The sequence below is a fragment of the Octodon degus genome, unplaced genomic scaffold (genome assembly GCF_000260255.1).
Source record: "Octodon degus isolate 3935 unplaced genomic scaffold, OctDeg1.0 scaffold00019, whole genome shotgun sequence".
Taxonomy (NCBI): domain Eukaryota; kingdom Metazoa; phylum Chordata; class Mammalia; order Rodentia; family Octodontidae; genus Octodon; species Octodon degus.
The window spans coordinates 261,502-276,455 of NW_004524595.1; positions in this window are offsets into that span (position 1 = coordinate 261,502).

Below are 14,954 nucleotides of genomic sequence, written 5' to 3' on the forward strand. Positions count from 1 at the left end.
AGGCTGCTGAGACCCTCGGGTCGGAGGGGCTACCTGGGTCAGGGCTGTTCCCTCCTGCAAGGTGAGCCGTCTGCAGTTACATGCTCATCCCACGTCCCCACGGCTGCCCTTATTTCACTTTTCTTTTTCAGAGCTTGGCCAGGTTGATTGTGGGATCTTGGGTTGGCACCCGTGCTGATCAGTTTAAGTAGACCCTGAAGAGGGAGGTGGGCAGAGCCTGAATGAAGACTGCTTCGCAGGCAGGAAGATAATACACTGAGATCCCGCCAATTTGATCTGGCTTATCCATTCAGGTTCATTTGGATTTGAATTGTGAATCAAATTTAACTGAGATCGCAAATATTCTAGACGAAAAATCATCAGTTAAGGAGAACTTTGCTTTTCTAGTCTGGAAGGAAAGACAAGACAGAGACCAACTAATATCAGGATTTTTTTTTTTTTTTGTATCAGGAATCGAACTCATGACCTCGGGTTTGCCAGGCTTCTGCTGTTTCACTAAGCTACATCCCCAGCCCGATATTAGGATTTGAAGAATGTGGAGCCCCAACAAAGACTCACAGAGGAAGAGAAGCATAGATTACTAAATTGCCTTCCACAACCTTTAGTCATTTAGCATTTATGTAACCCCACTGTTGCTTTCAGAGATGTCTTTATTATGCTCATTTTACAAAAAAACTGAGGCAAAGTAAGGATACGTGACTAAAGGAAAGTGAGAAAGATAGTGACCAACAAGATTTACACCTGAGCCTGTGGTTCTCTGTGGTCCAAAGTCTTTCAGTCACTTAAAGTAGGAGGACAATTGGCTTGGAGAAGTTGGCTTGGTTGAAAAACCAAATCAAGATCTGAACAGAAGCTCTGCCTTGTTTTGAATGAAGGATTCTTAAGATCAAAAATCAATGATTGTTTAGAAGTTAAGATAAAGGGACGGGGGAGATGACTCAGTGAAATAAGCGCTTCCCTGGCAAGTGCAAAGGTCTGAGTTCAATCCCCAGTTCCGCAGAAAAATAGCTAAGATAAATACTAATGCTCCTGGAAGCTGAAGGGCTTTACTCTCTTAAAGGAAATTGATGCTTTGTGGGGGGAGACATTCTCAGAGACACAAATATCAGTGTTTCCATTACTCCCTCTTGTCCTCTAGATCTCTCTTGGGGAAGATGTAATGATACCATATTATTATTGAGAAATCTCTCTCTCTATTTTTAAAGGTAGGCATTGGCAGGCAGTAGTAAAGTTTACATCTTTCCAACAACTACTTACAAAAAGTTTGTTGTGGGCAAGGTCCCAGGGTAGTTATCTGTTGGTACTGGCAATTCAATCTCTAAGAAGGCCCAGAGGAACTGCCCTTAACTGAGAGCTCTCAGCTTGAGAGAGCCTCATAAGGATGACTGCCTCAAACCAAAGCTTATGTGGCTTTTTACTGATAGAACCAAAAAGCAAGAGTAAAGGGCAAAGGAAGGACATCTCTGTAGGAATTCATGTAGGGGACAGAGAAAAGTGCAGGGGAAGACAGGAGAAGGTCAAGGTGGTCAGTTGTAGGAGTGACCTTAGGGCCAATCTAAGTAACAAATCAGAGTACTGAGAAGAGGAGGGCTGGAGCATTCATTCCTTAAGGACTTGTGATCCTGCAGGCTATTTTTGAATCTCTTAACTGTGCATTCCAGTGTGTGTGGCTGAAAGTCCCTTAAATCTGCATGTCCATCGCTCACATACCTGTTGCCATTGCCCTGAAAATTCCACTTTTGTTTTGTTTTATAATGACTCTGGGAAAAAGGGACCAGGTGAGGTAGGAAGGATATTGGGCTTGGTGAAGAAAGGTTATCCTGCCCTTGGCATGAAATATCTGCTGAAATAATGTACACAGGGCTCTTAGAACTGCAAGAAAGAGCAAAAGGAAAATTTCTTTAATAACTATACGAATCCAAATGTGAAGGCTGAGTCCAGGAGATGGCTCAGTAGAATAAAGCGCAAGGGCCTGAGTTCAATCCCCAGTTCCACCAAATGTGAAGGTTGAAACTCGAGAGTCAATTTTTGGGATTCACCAATAGGTAATATCATTGAAATGGGCTAAAGTAATATTACAATCTTCTAGTTGAAGTTTGTGTAAGTGGACCTGTGGTCAGCATTTCCCAGTGGAAATCTCTATTGAGATGGACATGAAAAGCACCATGGAGGATACACTGGGCTCCACCTCAGGTTGCAGAATTCTTCAGTGGAATTAGAGGTGCACATGGAATGGCAACCAGCATCACAGCTGAACCTACTCTGTGTCTAAAGAACTTACTGATGTTTGCTGAGCCATGTAACAGCTGCTTCAAGGGGTTCAAGTCTTTACAAAGTTTCCTTATCAATAGAGGTTTGAGTTAAGAGCTCAGAAGTAATTTTCAAAATAGCCCCATAGAGTTTGGCCAGTTTGGATGGAATTAGGAAGGGCAACAACTGCTATGGCTGCAGTAGCTGCCTCAACTATCTCTACTACAATGTCCCTAAACAACTCTTGCCTGAGATATTCAAATGCTAGGATAAATTATCTGAGAGCAGAATCTCTCACCCAATTGCATGTAAGATGACTGGGGCCCTAGGCTTTAACCTTTAGTCTAAGCACTGTAATATAAGTAATATGTAATTGAGAAATATCATTATTGACACATACAGTGAGCCATGTGGACTTTGTAGGCAAGATAATATTCAGAGCCTTAAAAGGTCAGTTGTAAGGAGTGGATGAACTTGTAAACAGTGAAAATAAGTTCCTTTTTTTTTTTTGTATTTTAAGGAAGGATCTACAGGGTGTTGAGGGTCTCACCAGTAGATCGGACTTGTTGTGATCCACCTGTTTACAGCCTCCCAAGAGCTGGGATTACAGGTGTGTGCCACCATGCCCAGTCTCAGTAGCCCTCTCAGCGCACCCAGGGGCGGGTCCGGCACAGCAGGTGCAGGCCCTGGCATTGAACCCCTGGGCCCTGCTCCTGCTTGCAGTCATTTTAATCCACTGAGCTATTTGGCCAGCCTAAGTTTCTTTCAATGAGGACCAGAATATATGGGCAAGAAGTGCAGATCATGACATGATCAGAGGCATCATAACAATACATGTGAGCTTATTTATATATAATGAGAGCTGTCAATTCTGACAATCCAAAGAAAGGAACAGCTAACTGCCATAAAGCTTTGTAAAGGGGATAGAAGTAGGTGCTCGAACACGTGGCAGAGGTCCAGCAAGCCCAGGCTTTCCCAGGAAGGGCTGACACTGTGATTCAAAGATAAACTATAATTTCAGGTTGAATGATACTGACATGATACTGTCAGATTCTGGGGCTCCTCGCTTTCTCGGCTTAGGTTATAAGCAAGATGAACAATGGGGAGATTGGTGGACCACTATGAAGTCAGCCTCAAATCTAGCTCATCTCTAATAGACACCCACAGATGAGAACACGCAGGCGTGTTGGTTTAGGAAGATGCCTGCTAGACACAGAGGAACCGAGGATTCCAGAATATTAATGAAAACCTGATGATGGGCCTCTTTAGTGTATGGTTAGGCTTGATGAAAATAGGATTCGTCTACCACTGAAGCTGAGAGGGAATACCATGCTTACTGGAGGCGAAATTAGTAACTAAAGATAGAAGAATTCCTCAGCCAAAAGGTAGCATTCATGAGGTAGTAAAGGCCAGTCAATAGAGTGTCCAGAGTGGCTGCAGGTTTTTTTTTTTTTTAATCACAATTCCTTAAAGGCATAGGAGGAATGGCTAGGCTCTGTCACTATAAGAGGTGTCCTTGGAGGAGGGGACTTAGCCACCAACCCCCGCCCCCAGGTGGCTGTATCAAAAACACGAGGTGAGAGTATGTGCCCAGTGCATCTTGCCGCTTCCTTTTCTTATGCAGTTAAACAGAAACAGAACAAAGAGGACTCCTTATAACCTTTGCCCTCTCGGAGTTGCAGTTAACTCAAGCCACCATAGTCAGAAACAGGTTTTATGAGCTAGAAGGGCTGCTGGTTTTTTGCAGAGTCTGTCTGGTCAGCCTTTGCGGTGAGCTATTTAATCTCTCCCTGGCTAGGTCCTGAGGGCTGTGTAGTGGAGGGAAATGGATTGGTTCTCCTCCTCTAGTTGCCCATCCCTGGAGCGGGTGCAGCTCAGGGACGGGGTTGCTTCTCGCGTGGAGATGAAACAGATGCATACCTGCCCCCTCCCCCGAGTGGGCAAGGCCACAGGGCCCAGCTCTTGTGAGGCAGGTAAGGTCTACGCTTTGTGGGAATAGAATGTTTTTCCGCTGTTGGGAAGCCATCTGAGTCACAATTAAAAAGAAATTTAAAGAGCACTTTACATAATTATTCCTGTGAGTCAACTCTATCTCATAATCCTCCTTTTTGTTTTCATAATTGAGTTTTAAATAGTAAGTCTTGGCCCTAAAGGGTGACCAGGAGATCAAGAATAAGGGGTCGTATGCCCCCCCCCCTTTTTTTTTCCGGAACCGAGGATTGAACTCAGGCCCTTGCACTTGCTAGGCAAGCGCTTATTCTACTGAGCTATCTCCCCGACCCCTGTTTTTTGTTTTTGGCAGTACTGAGGATTGAACTCAGGACCCTGAACTTGCCAGGCAGGTGCTTATTCTACTGAGCTATTTCCCCAGGCCCAAAGTGCTCCTGTCTTTTTTTTTTTTCAGGAACTGGGGATAGAACTCAGGCCCTTGTACTTGCCAGGGAAGTGCTTATTCTACTGAGCCATCTCCCTGGCCCATATGAGCCCTTTTACCCTCTAGGTTGAAGCATATTACAGGGAATCTGCTTTGGTGTGGGGTTCTAGAGCTGCCTGGTCCTGTGTGGTATCAACAGAGAAATGAATATGTACTTAAAGTTGCAAAAGATTTGTGGTGAGTCACATTCATTTGCCAAATTTCATTGACTTTTTTCAATCAAATCTCACTGGTAAATTTTAGATATACATAATGATCACATTCATCCTAGGGAATTTGTACCTGTCCATGATATTACTTGATTCTTTTTTTTTCCCATTCCCCTACCTTCCCTACAACCCCTCCTCTCCTCACTTACAAAACTTGGTTTCTATTTGTTCCTCCTTTTCTCACCTTTCCATTCTTTCCTTTCCACTCTTTCTTGCCTTTGTTCCTCTTTCATTGACTTTTAAACCATGGGGATCTACTCTTGCCTGAGTCATAGATTTTATCAGTCATGGTTGTTTTAGAAGTTGAATCCCTCAGCAGGCATGGGGTGTGGTGGCTGCATGCCTGGAATCCCAGCACTCTGGAGGTGGAGGTAGGAGGATTGTTACGAATTTAAGACCAGCCTGGCTACAAAGTGAGCTCAAGGCCAGTCTGAACTACATGGTGAGACCCTGTCTCAAAAAGATAAAAAAAAAAAAAAAAGGGGGGGTGGTGGTGCTGGGTGGTCTAATCACAAGCTGGTCAAGCACAAGGACCTGGATTCCATTCCCAGTGCCACATGCTCTGCTGGGCCCAGAACCCTGGGTGCACTGAACCAGTGAAAGAAACTGGGTGTGGTGGTATAGACCTGTAATCCCCGAACCAGAGAGGCTGAGACAGGAGGATCACTATGCGTCTGAGCTGTGTGGTGAGACTCTGTATCCTATAAATTAAAAAAAAGACAAAAAAAAAAAAAAGATTGGATTCCTGTAGAGTGTTAACAGATGACAATATAAAGTTTTACAGGTCATATTTTCATCTTAATATAGAATGACTTTTTAACTCCAAAATATTAAATGACATAAGAAAATTTTACCTAATTTTTAAACATTCTCTGTTGTCAGAGTGACATTTAACTAGAATTTACTTGTTTATAGATTACTTCCTAGGTTATTAACCTTCTTTTTATGTGTTTAGTACGGGTTCTACAGGGTCTCACTATACAGATCCGATTCATAGTGATCCTTCTATTTTCAGTCTCCCAAATGCTGGGATTACAGGCCTGCACCACCACGCCCGGTCTCAATCGCCATCTCAGCATGCCTGAAGGGCAGGGCCAGCACATTATACTGGGGATCAAATCCAGGTCCCTGTGTCTGCCTAAGCAGGTGCTTTACTCTGCTGAGTTATCTGGCCAGCCCAAAAAGCTATCAGATGCTTAAGCCTAAAAAATTTATAACCATAAGTCACAAATGTGAGAAGAGACTTTCTTTTATTTATTTATTTTTTTTAGTTTTATATGTTTGAAGGCCTGTGTATTTGAGAAGCACAAATATAAAACAATATCCATGAGGTCAGCAATAATTTGTATTACAACTATATGAAAAAAATATATACACAGTTCTACCCTTCAGACAAATTTTAGACTCTTAACTGGTTTATAAGATGTAACTATATTGACAAGAGTCTTTATAGCTCTGATAAGTTTTGGAAACTGTTAATGACTACAAATAGGCTTATTACCCCAAATAGAAGTGTATCTCATTTGTATACTAACAAAATATTTGTTTAATCAAGGATGATAAAAGTAAATCAGCTTTAAATGTCAGTACCACTTTTAAAGAGATGTCAAATTTTGATTATTTTATGTGTTGAAGATCTAAACATGTATTGTGTAAGAGTATTAGTTACTTTCTATGTATTAAACTTATGTAGCTTTAACTCTATAAGTTTTAAAAGCTTAGACTCATAGCATGGCTTAAATATGTTATAAACTGAATATTGACATTTTGTAAGTTGACATTCAAATACTCTCTTTTATTAATCAAAAATCTAGCAATGAGAGCACAAGGAACTTATTTTAGTGAATATAGAACCTTTTCTTTAAATTCAGTTTTATAAGTTTAATAAAGAGCATCTCAATATTTATAGAAAACCATATATTATTTTAGACATTTGAGACAGGACCCTGCTATGTAGCTCAGGTCAGCACCAGACTCACGGTGTAGCCCAGGCTGGCCTTGAACCCATGATAATCCTCCTGCCTCAGCCTCCTAAATGCTGGGATTACAGGTGGGCACCACACCTGGGCTGAACATAGAAAATTTAAGCTTTTAATTATAGCCAAAAACACTTTAGATGACCCCTAGTAACAGATAATGCTTACTTAATGCTACATTTAAATACTATCTCTGACCAAAAGAAACTCTTTTAAGTTATGGTACACAATTAATAGACATTACATTTATAAAACTGAAATTATTTTGATATTATCTTAGTTACTTAAGAACCTGTATAGAAATATGTCATTAACTTTAAAGACATTTTTACTCTTCCCAGCTGATTTAAATTAGCTTACTGTTAAGCTATATGAACTCAGGCATTAGAGATAATGTCTTCTGTATTTATTTATTAGCCAATTTAAGTTGAACTTTTAGAGGATAATGTGTTTTTAAAAGTTAACACACAGAAACACACATTGTAACCTAAATCGTATGCATACTTTATGTTATTAAGCTTTAAGGCTTTTGTTTCTATGTAAGCCTTGAGCCTTTCAATTTTTATTTGACAATTTTTTTTTTTTTTTTTTGGTGGAACTGGGGATTGAACTCAGGCCCTTGCGCTTGCCAGGAAAGTGCTTATTCCACTGGGATATCTATCTCCCTGGCCCTGACAATATTTTAAATGAATTTGACCACCTTGAAAACCTATTTACATGGTCTTTCCACTGAACTCGCAAAATGAACCTAAAAAGAAATTGTTGAGATAAAAAATACATTTCTTAAAGGAAGCCATTGCCGGTGCTTTAACTAACACACATTAAACAGAGAAATAGACAAACATAGAAACACACAACACTGTTGTTTTTAAACCAGAGTGTACTCTCAGATATATTGGCCAAATGGAACTACAATAATCTTTTTTCTGGTTTCTAGGTTGATCACTATAAACTGACTGACTAGTCAGAGCTTCTCCTGTTGGTTGTCAGCAGACATCTCTTGTAATGAGTCAGAAGGAAAGAGCCCCTTTATACCTGTGAAAGCAAAGCCATCATGAGGGAATTTAGGCTGGTGATTTGTCTTATTGAAATACCTGTTTCTATTTAAAACCATTACTGAATGCATAAGGATCCCTAGGAGTACTTTTCGTTTTATCAGTGAACATAATTGTGCTGTAAAAAAACCCCATCAGTTTGCCTCCTGGGGCTGCATTCCAGAAGGGAGACAGAAGAGACAGGTGTTAACTTCCAGTTCTGTATAAGGATAGAAAGGCCGATACTTTATGCTTGTGGGTTAAATTCAGATTGGTTTTTTTCCCCATAATTTTATTGATAAATAGCAATGAGACAGTTTCAAATCAAATTGGTAGGATAGTTCTAATGGTGTTTGTAAGTAGGATATCATGTCCGCATCTTGTAAATTCAGATTGGTTTTTAAGGCTATGGCCAAGGAGCAGGTGAGAGTCAGTTTTCTTTCCAAAGGATTATAGATCCAAAGCTCCCAGAATGCAGCAGCTGCAGAAAGGAGAATGTCTCTGGACATGAGAATCAAATCCCAACCATCTGGGGGCAGAAAGGCAGTCAATACCAAAAGCATTTCCAGGGTGGATCTCCAGTCCCCAGCAAAGCGTGTCTCTGAAGACAAAAGCTATGACTGACTTCAACTTCAGGGTCAAGCAGAAAATTAAATCACTAATCAAAGAACTTGAATAACAGCTTTTGACTGAGAGAGAGAGAGAGAGAGAGAGAGAGAGAGAGAGAGAGAGAGAGAAAGAGAGAGAGAATTGTAGGACAGATTGGACATGCTCCTTTGACCTTATCATTTTGAGCTCGCATATGTGTATGCTTGAGCCATTGTAGACAACCCCAATGGAGGCAGCTTTTTCTTGATAAATTTGCCCCAGTTTAGCACAACTGCTAGCTCAACTTTTGTTGTCTTTAGCTTTTTGTCTTTTTCCCCTCCTATTTTTCTTTGAAGCTTCTTTTCCTATTTTTATTTTCTTTTTCTATTTTTTTTCCTATCTTTATTTCTTTCTCCTTCCCCCACCTTTTTTTTTGGTAAAACAAGACCAATTGACAAATATATAAGTTTGGAAGTCTCCTCCCTCACCCCCATGGCTGGTCTTGGTCTCCTAGGGGGCAGGAGACAGAAAGGAACTTACGGAGGGAGTTCAGAATAGTAGCACGAGGAGGAAGTGGAGGAGGAGGAGGAAGAGGGAGCATTTTTTAGGGGAATTTCCTTTGTTTGAGGAGATCAAATAGCACCTCAGCAAGACGGCAGCTAGCAAAGTGCCCAGCATTCATAGGACTTAGTGACTGTCACAATTTCAGGCCCACATGTCCCCAGTCCTCCATCTCCAGGCTGCCCTCCAAAGGAAACTATGATATTTGACTCCAATAACTATCAATAACTTCACAAGTTGAGGCTTGAAACTTCTACATCCAGATGTATTTAAGAGACATTGTGAATGTTGCTGAAATTATTTTCCATCTTTGGATAAAGTTTGCTCTATACCCTGTGAACGAAAGTAAAAGAGCAAAAAGAAGAACAGATGCGCTGTCCCCACTCACTTAGCAGCTGCACAGTGAAAAGACTCCTGGGCTGGTCAACCTAACCTGTGAGCTGGCCAAGATGTGCCAGGCTATTCCTTGGCTGCCTTTGTTCCCATGCTAGGATGGAGAGTCAGACATGTCATTGTTCCTTTTCCAGGCTTTGGGAAGCCAGTCCATCCTCTGCACTGAATTGCCCCACCTTGTTCCTCACACAGGACACCACTTGTCATAGTTCATGACCATGGCACAGCACAAAGGATAAAGGATTCCTCTGAGTCAATGTCTAATTGAAACTCCAAGGAGGCCCAGAAGGACTGCCCTTCCCCTTGGCCCTTCAGCATGAGATAGTCTCACAAGGACAACCCTGATCAAAGCTTTTGTGGCTTTTTATTGATAGAACCAAGAATTAAGGATAAAGGACAAAAGAAGGATGACATCTGTGCAGGAATTCATCTAGGGGACAGAGAAAGGAGAGGAAAAGGAAGAGGAAGTCACGGTGTTCTGTTATATAAGTAACCTCAGTGCTAATCTAAGGAACAAATCACAGTACTGGGAAGAAGAGGGCTGGAGCATTCATTCCCTAAGGTAGGATGTTTTGAGCCTACTTGGATTCATAGCCCTTTAGGCCATCTTTTCATCTCTAACCATGTGTTCTGTGAGGTTTTGGATGTGTGACTGCAAGGGTCCTTTAAATCTGCACATCCGTCTCATACATACCTGTGGCCAATTTCTTTATCAACCACTTTATATTACCCAGATTTAGATTAATTTCCACAGAAAGGAGGATGTCAGGTACAATGTTAGGTACAATCCTTGATTTCGCCAAGTTTTTAAAAGATACCTGACAGAAAAATATGATTGTATCAACAATTATTTTTGTCTGGAAATTAGTAACAGCACCATCAACAGTTTTATGAAGTCATTTCACTTTAAAGTAATGATTGGTGTTTTCTGAAAATCCTATGCACATAATTTTTAGACTTTCTTTTAAAATCATATGACACTTTGTACACTACATTATCACTAGTGAATTAAAAAAAAGAAGTACTCATAAAACAATTATGTACCTTTGAAATAATGCACACATTTCTTCAGGGGAAATTTTAAAATATTAGTAATGGATTTGAGGTGGATTGATTCTGTCTGAAAGAAAAATTACCCATAATTCTGAGTGACTTGTCTCTCAGGCACTAGGATGTGATATGTGCCAACATTTCCCTTTTAAAAGATTCTCCCCTTAAGATGCCTGGAATGTTGGGTATGTTATCATGAAGTGTCTCTTGGATGTTACATGGCTCCTGATCCCCATGCCAACCCATGAAGCAGGCACTATTACCACCTCTGTTTTACAGATGGGAAACAGGAGCAAGAAAAGATTAAATAACTTGCTCAACATCCCAGTGACTTGAGGAATCAGAGGCCAAGTGCAGACAGTAGCTGTAGAAGTTTGAGTTCAGAGCCAACTGTTCTGACCAAGGTGTTAGCCTCTTAGTAACAATGGTGGGTTATTTTGTACTTGTTTTTAGTATCTCATACTTGCTTTTTAAAAACCATGTCTAGGCTTAGAATTATTATTGTTTAATATAGAATAATGCATGCTCATTAAAGAAAAAATAGGAAATTGAAAACATAGAAAGTAACTCATAATTTTAACAGCTAAATATATTAACTATTAATATTTTGGAACATCTAACATCTTTTCTCTTCTTAGATTATAACCTGTTTTTTAAATATAGGGTGTACAGTTATTTTTGTTCTATTGGTTACTAACATTTTATAAATATTTTCCAAAGTTATTGCAGAACCTTTGCAAGTGCCTTCATGGTGGCTTATTTCCTTCCATGTAACTTAGTATCTACTCACTTGTAGTTGTCCATTTGGATTTCTTGTGTGTTTGACTAGATTAAATGAAACAGCTATGATATCCACTTTTGTATCTAAATTCTTTTCAGAAGTTTGGAGCATTTTCTTAGTCCAGATTCCCAGAGGTAGTAGGGCTGAGCTCAATGGTAAGACACCTGCTTAGTGTGTAGGAAGAAGCTCTGGCCTTGGGCTCCGGCATCAGCACCAAGGGAAAAAAAAAAAAAAAAGGAAAAGATTCCCAGAAGTGATTCAAAAGCTTTTTAATATTCTTTAGAGCCTGAATTTATCTCTGTATTGAGGCTTTCGGAGTCCAAGGGGAAAAAAAGTGAGGCTATATTAGTTTTATGCTTTTCTTGTGACCTGCTGTTGTCACAGAGGACAATATGGTTCCATAATGTAGCGGTTATCATGTCTGCTTTACACAGAGGATAATAGAAGAAGAAAGTCTCAGAAGATGAAGGACTCAGGTTTGACTGAGGCTCTTTTGTATAATACATCTTTAGGGCTCTTCAGTGTGGCACTCTGTCCCATGGGATAGATGTCAGAACTCACTGTAGTTTAGGATAGCACATTATAATGTAAGTTCTACAAGGGCAAGTGTTTTTTCTCCCATTATTTCTTTATGGAATCATCCCAGAGTATAGCAAAAGGCTGGTATGTAGTTACTCACAAAACTTGTTGATGGCATAAATACACTTTCCCTGGAAGAACAGGGTAGAGAGAGTCACAGGACTGCTAACAATGACTTAGGAACCGTTATTGCTGAGATTGCATGGTTAAGTCAGCTCAGATCAGTCTCCTCTTTTTGGATCCCATTGTTATAGGTGTTTGGATTGCTTAGCTAATCATGTGGAAGTGACTGCTGCCTAAGCATGTTGCCTGGCCCCACTGCCAAGTCACTTGAAGTCAGAATGCTTTCACCTCTTGTTGACCTCCACTACAGCCATAGGATAGCTTTTGTTTAAATTCTCTGTTGACCTTCACTTTCTCAAGAAGTTTTAGTGTCCTACACATTGACCATCACACCAACTCTATGTTTGTGGTAGTTGATGTCTTAAAAGATGTGTGTATGACCTTGATAATAGGCTGGAAAAAAATGTATTTTCCTCCACAAGGTGACAATACTATAAAAGGATGCTAGGAGGTGCAAAATACACACATCAGGATCTGTTTGCATTCAAGAGATCTTTCCTGGGTCTATCAGTCGATATATAAATAGATGAGAATTTATGAGATTGGCTTACTGTGGCCGCCCACAAAGTCAGGGGTGGATGAGCGTGCTCTGGAGATCCAAAGGATCCAGGTGAAAGTCTGGGGTTCATTGCAACATTCTATGCGAGTGTGTAGGGGAGGCCAGAAGGCCTGCCACAGAAGGCTGACAGTTCTGTGCTAGAGGCTGAAGAGTCAGTGATGGAAGCCAGGAGACCACATCTAAGGCAAAAGAGAAGACTGGAGTTCCTCCAAAGAAACAGAATTGAATCTTCTTTCTTTCTGCTTTGTTCCGATCAAGTGGCAAACCTATTGGTTGCTGTCACTCACGCACAGGGTGGGTCTTCTGTCTTGGATAACTATACCGGGCTATAGTTGGAATTACACTGACCCAGTGTGGTTGGGTGTTTCATCCTCAAGGTGACCAAGCAGTGAACTGTCACCATGGGTGCTAGATAATGAAACATTTTCCTAATTAGCTAAATGAAGTGATGGCTTCAGTAAGAGACCTTGTTGCTTTCTTGATCAATTCACTCTCCAGCAGCGAAATACCACCTTCTTCATTGAGTCTTGGGTCAGGCATCACTTCTATTAAGAATCTCTGTCCAAGTTCCTGCTTTTCTGTAGGTTCTGTTGTGATGCTGTTCTCTTTTTGTTTTTATTTTTTAAACAGTGAATCTGGTTTTGCAAAGGTCCTTCAAACCCTGGAGTATAATGACTTCTTCAAAAGAAATTTAGGTCTCTTACTCTTTGCCTTGCCACCACCATGAAAGTTTGTTCTCTGCCTTCTGCTGCTCTGCCTTGGAGTCAGTTGAATATGGACAGAAACCTCCAGTAACTGTGAGCTAAATAAACCTTTCCTTCCTTCAATTTGGGTACCGGGCATTTGTCCCAGCAACAAGAGAAGAGTAACTAAGACAGAATTTGGTACCAGAGCAGTAGGGTCATTGCTGTGGCTAAACCTGACCATGTGGATTACCAGCTTTTGGGAATGGCTTATGGGAAGATACAGAAAAGGTTTGAAGATGTTGCCCACTTGCAAAGAGCTGGAACAGCTTCAGCTGGTCAGAGCTCAGAAGACCAGAAGGCTGATAGAAAGCCTGCCTGTAAAGACCAGGCTGGGGGTGGGAGGTTCTGCTGGGAAGAAGGACTGCATTGATTGTTGGACTCCAGATCTTTTGTGTTTCAATTTGGCAGAAAAGTTGTCTGCATTTTGTTCATGTCCAGAGACTGCCTGAAACAGAGTTTAAGCATGGTGGATTGATCAATCTGGCAAAAGATATTTCAAAGCAACCAAATATTGGGGCAGTGGCCTGGTTTTTGCTGGGGGCTTTTAGCCAGATTTATGTTAAGAATGAAGAGCAAGGAGCCCAGCAGGATGGTTCAAAATGTGAGTTTGGCCAGAAAGGAAGTTCCAAGAAAGCTGTGGAATCCAAAGATAGAGCTGAGAGGATCTCTGATACTGGGAAGGAACCTGAGAATGGAAAGGATGGCCTGAGGCATCACAGGAGGTGGCAGGCCTCCACCCTTTGCAACCTCAGAATTGCAAAGGACAGGGACTTTGCCTTGAGGGGAAAGCTGCAGAGGCCCATGTTCCAGCGTGGTGGCATCGCTCATGCCAGATTCCAGAATAGTGGCAGCAGTGGCCACACCAGGTTCCAGAATGACGACAGCATGGAGAACTTATTCCTCAGAATGAGGGTCAGAGTGGTCAGCCATCTAGGCACTTGACCCCTACAGCCAAGAGGGAGGAAAACCTGGCTACTGCTCCAGCTGGCAGCAGACCTTGGCATTATCCATGTGGCATTGGTTTTAGGCACTTGCAGAATGCAGGAGTGCTGAGGTTAAGAAAGCTTCTGCTGGGACTGGGAGATGGCTCAGTAGAATAAGCACCTGCCTGGCAAAGCGCAAGGGCCTGAGTTCAATCCCTGGTTCAAAAAAAAGAAAAAGAAAAAAAAGAAAGCTTCTACCTAGATTTGAGAAGAAGGCCTAGGAGGCCAAGCAGTGTGCCCCTGAGAGGGCAGTGTATGAAGCTCTGAGAAAGAAGCCTATTCAGTGGAAACCCCAGAAGAAGGGAAAAGCCAGGAATGTGGATCATCTAAGGGAAACTGCAAGGAGGGAACAAAGCCAGCCTAAGAGAGAATCCATGGGATCTACCACCAAGAATGCCTTAGGGGCAGAGCCACATGGAACGCACAATTTGCCACAGATTCCTTCAGATGCTCCACACGGAACTGCAGGACTTAATGTTTGCCCTGCTGGATTTTGGACTTGTGTTGGTCCCAATGCTTGGTATCCTGCTCTGTGTACCTTTTGGAATGCTAATGTTTATCTTGCCTCAGAATGTTTAAGTTTTCATTTGTAAGTGAAACAAGTGTTTAAGTTTTCTTTCTTTCTTTCTTTCTTTCTTTCTTTCTTTCTTTCTTTCTTTCTTTCTTTCTTTTTCTTTCTTTCCTTTTT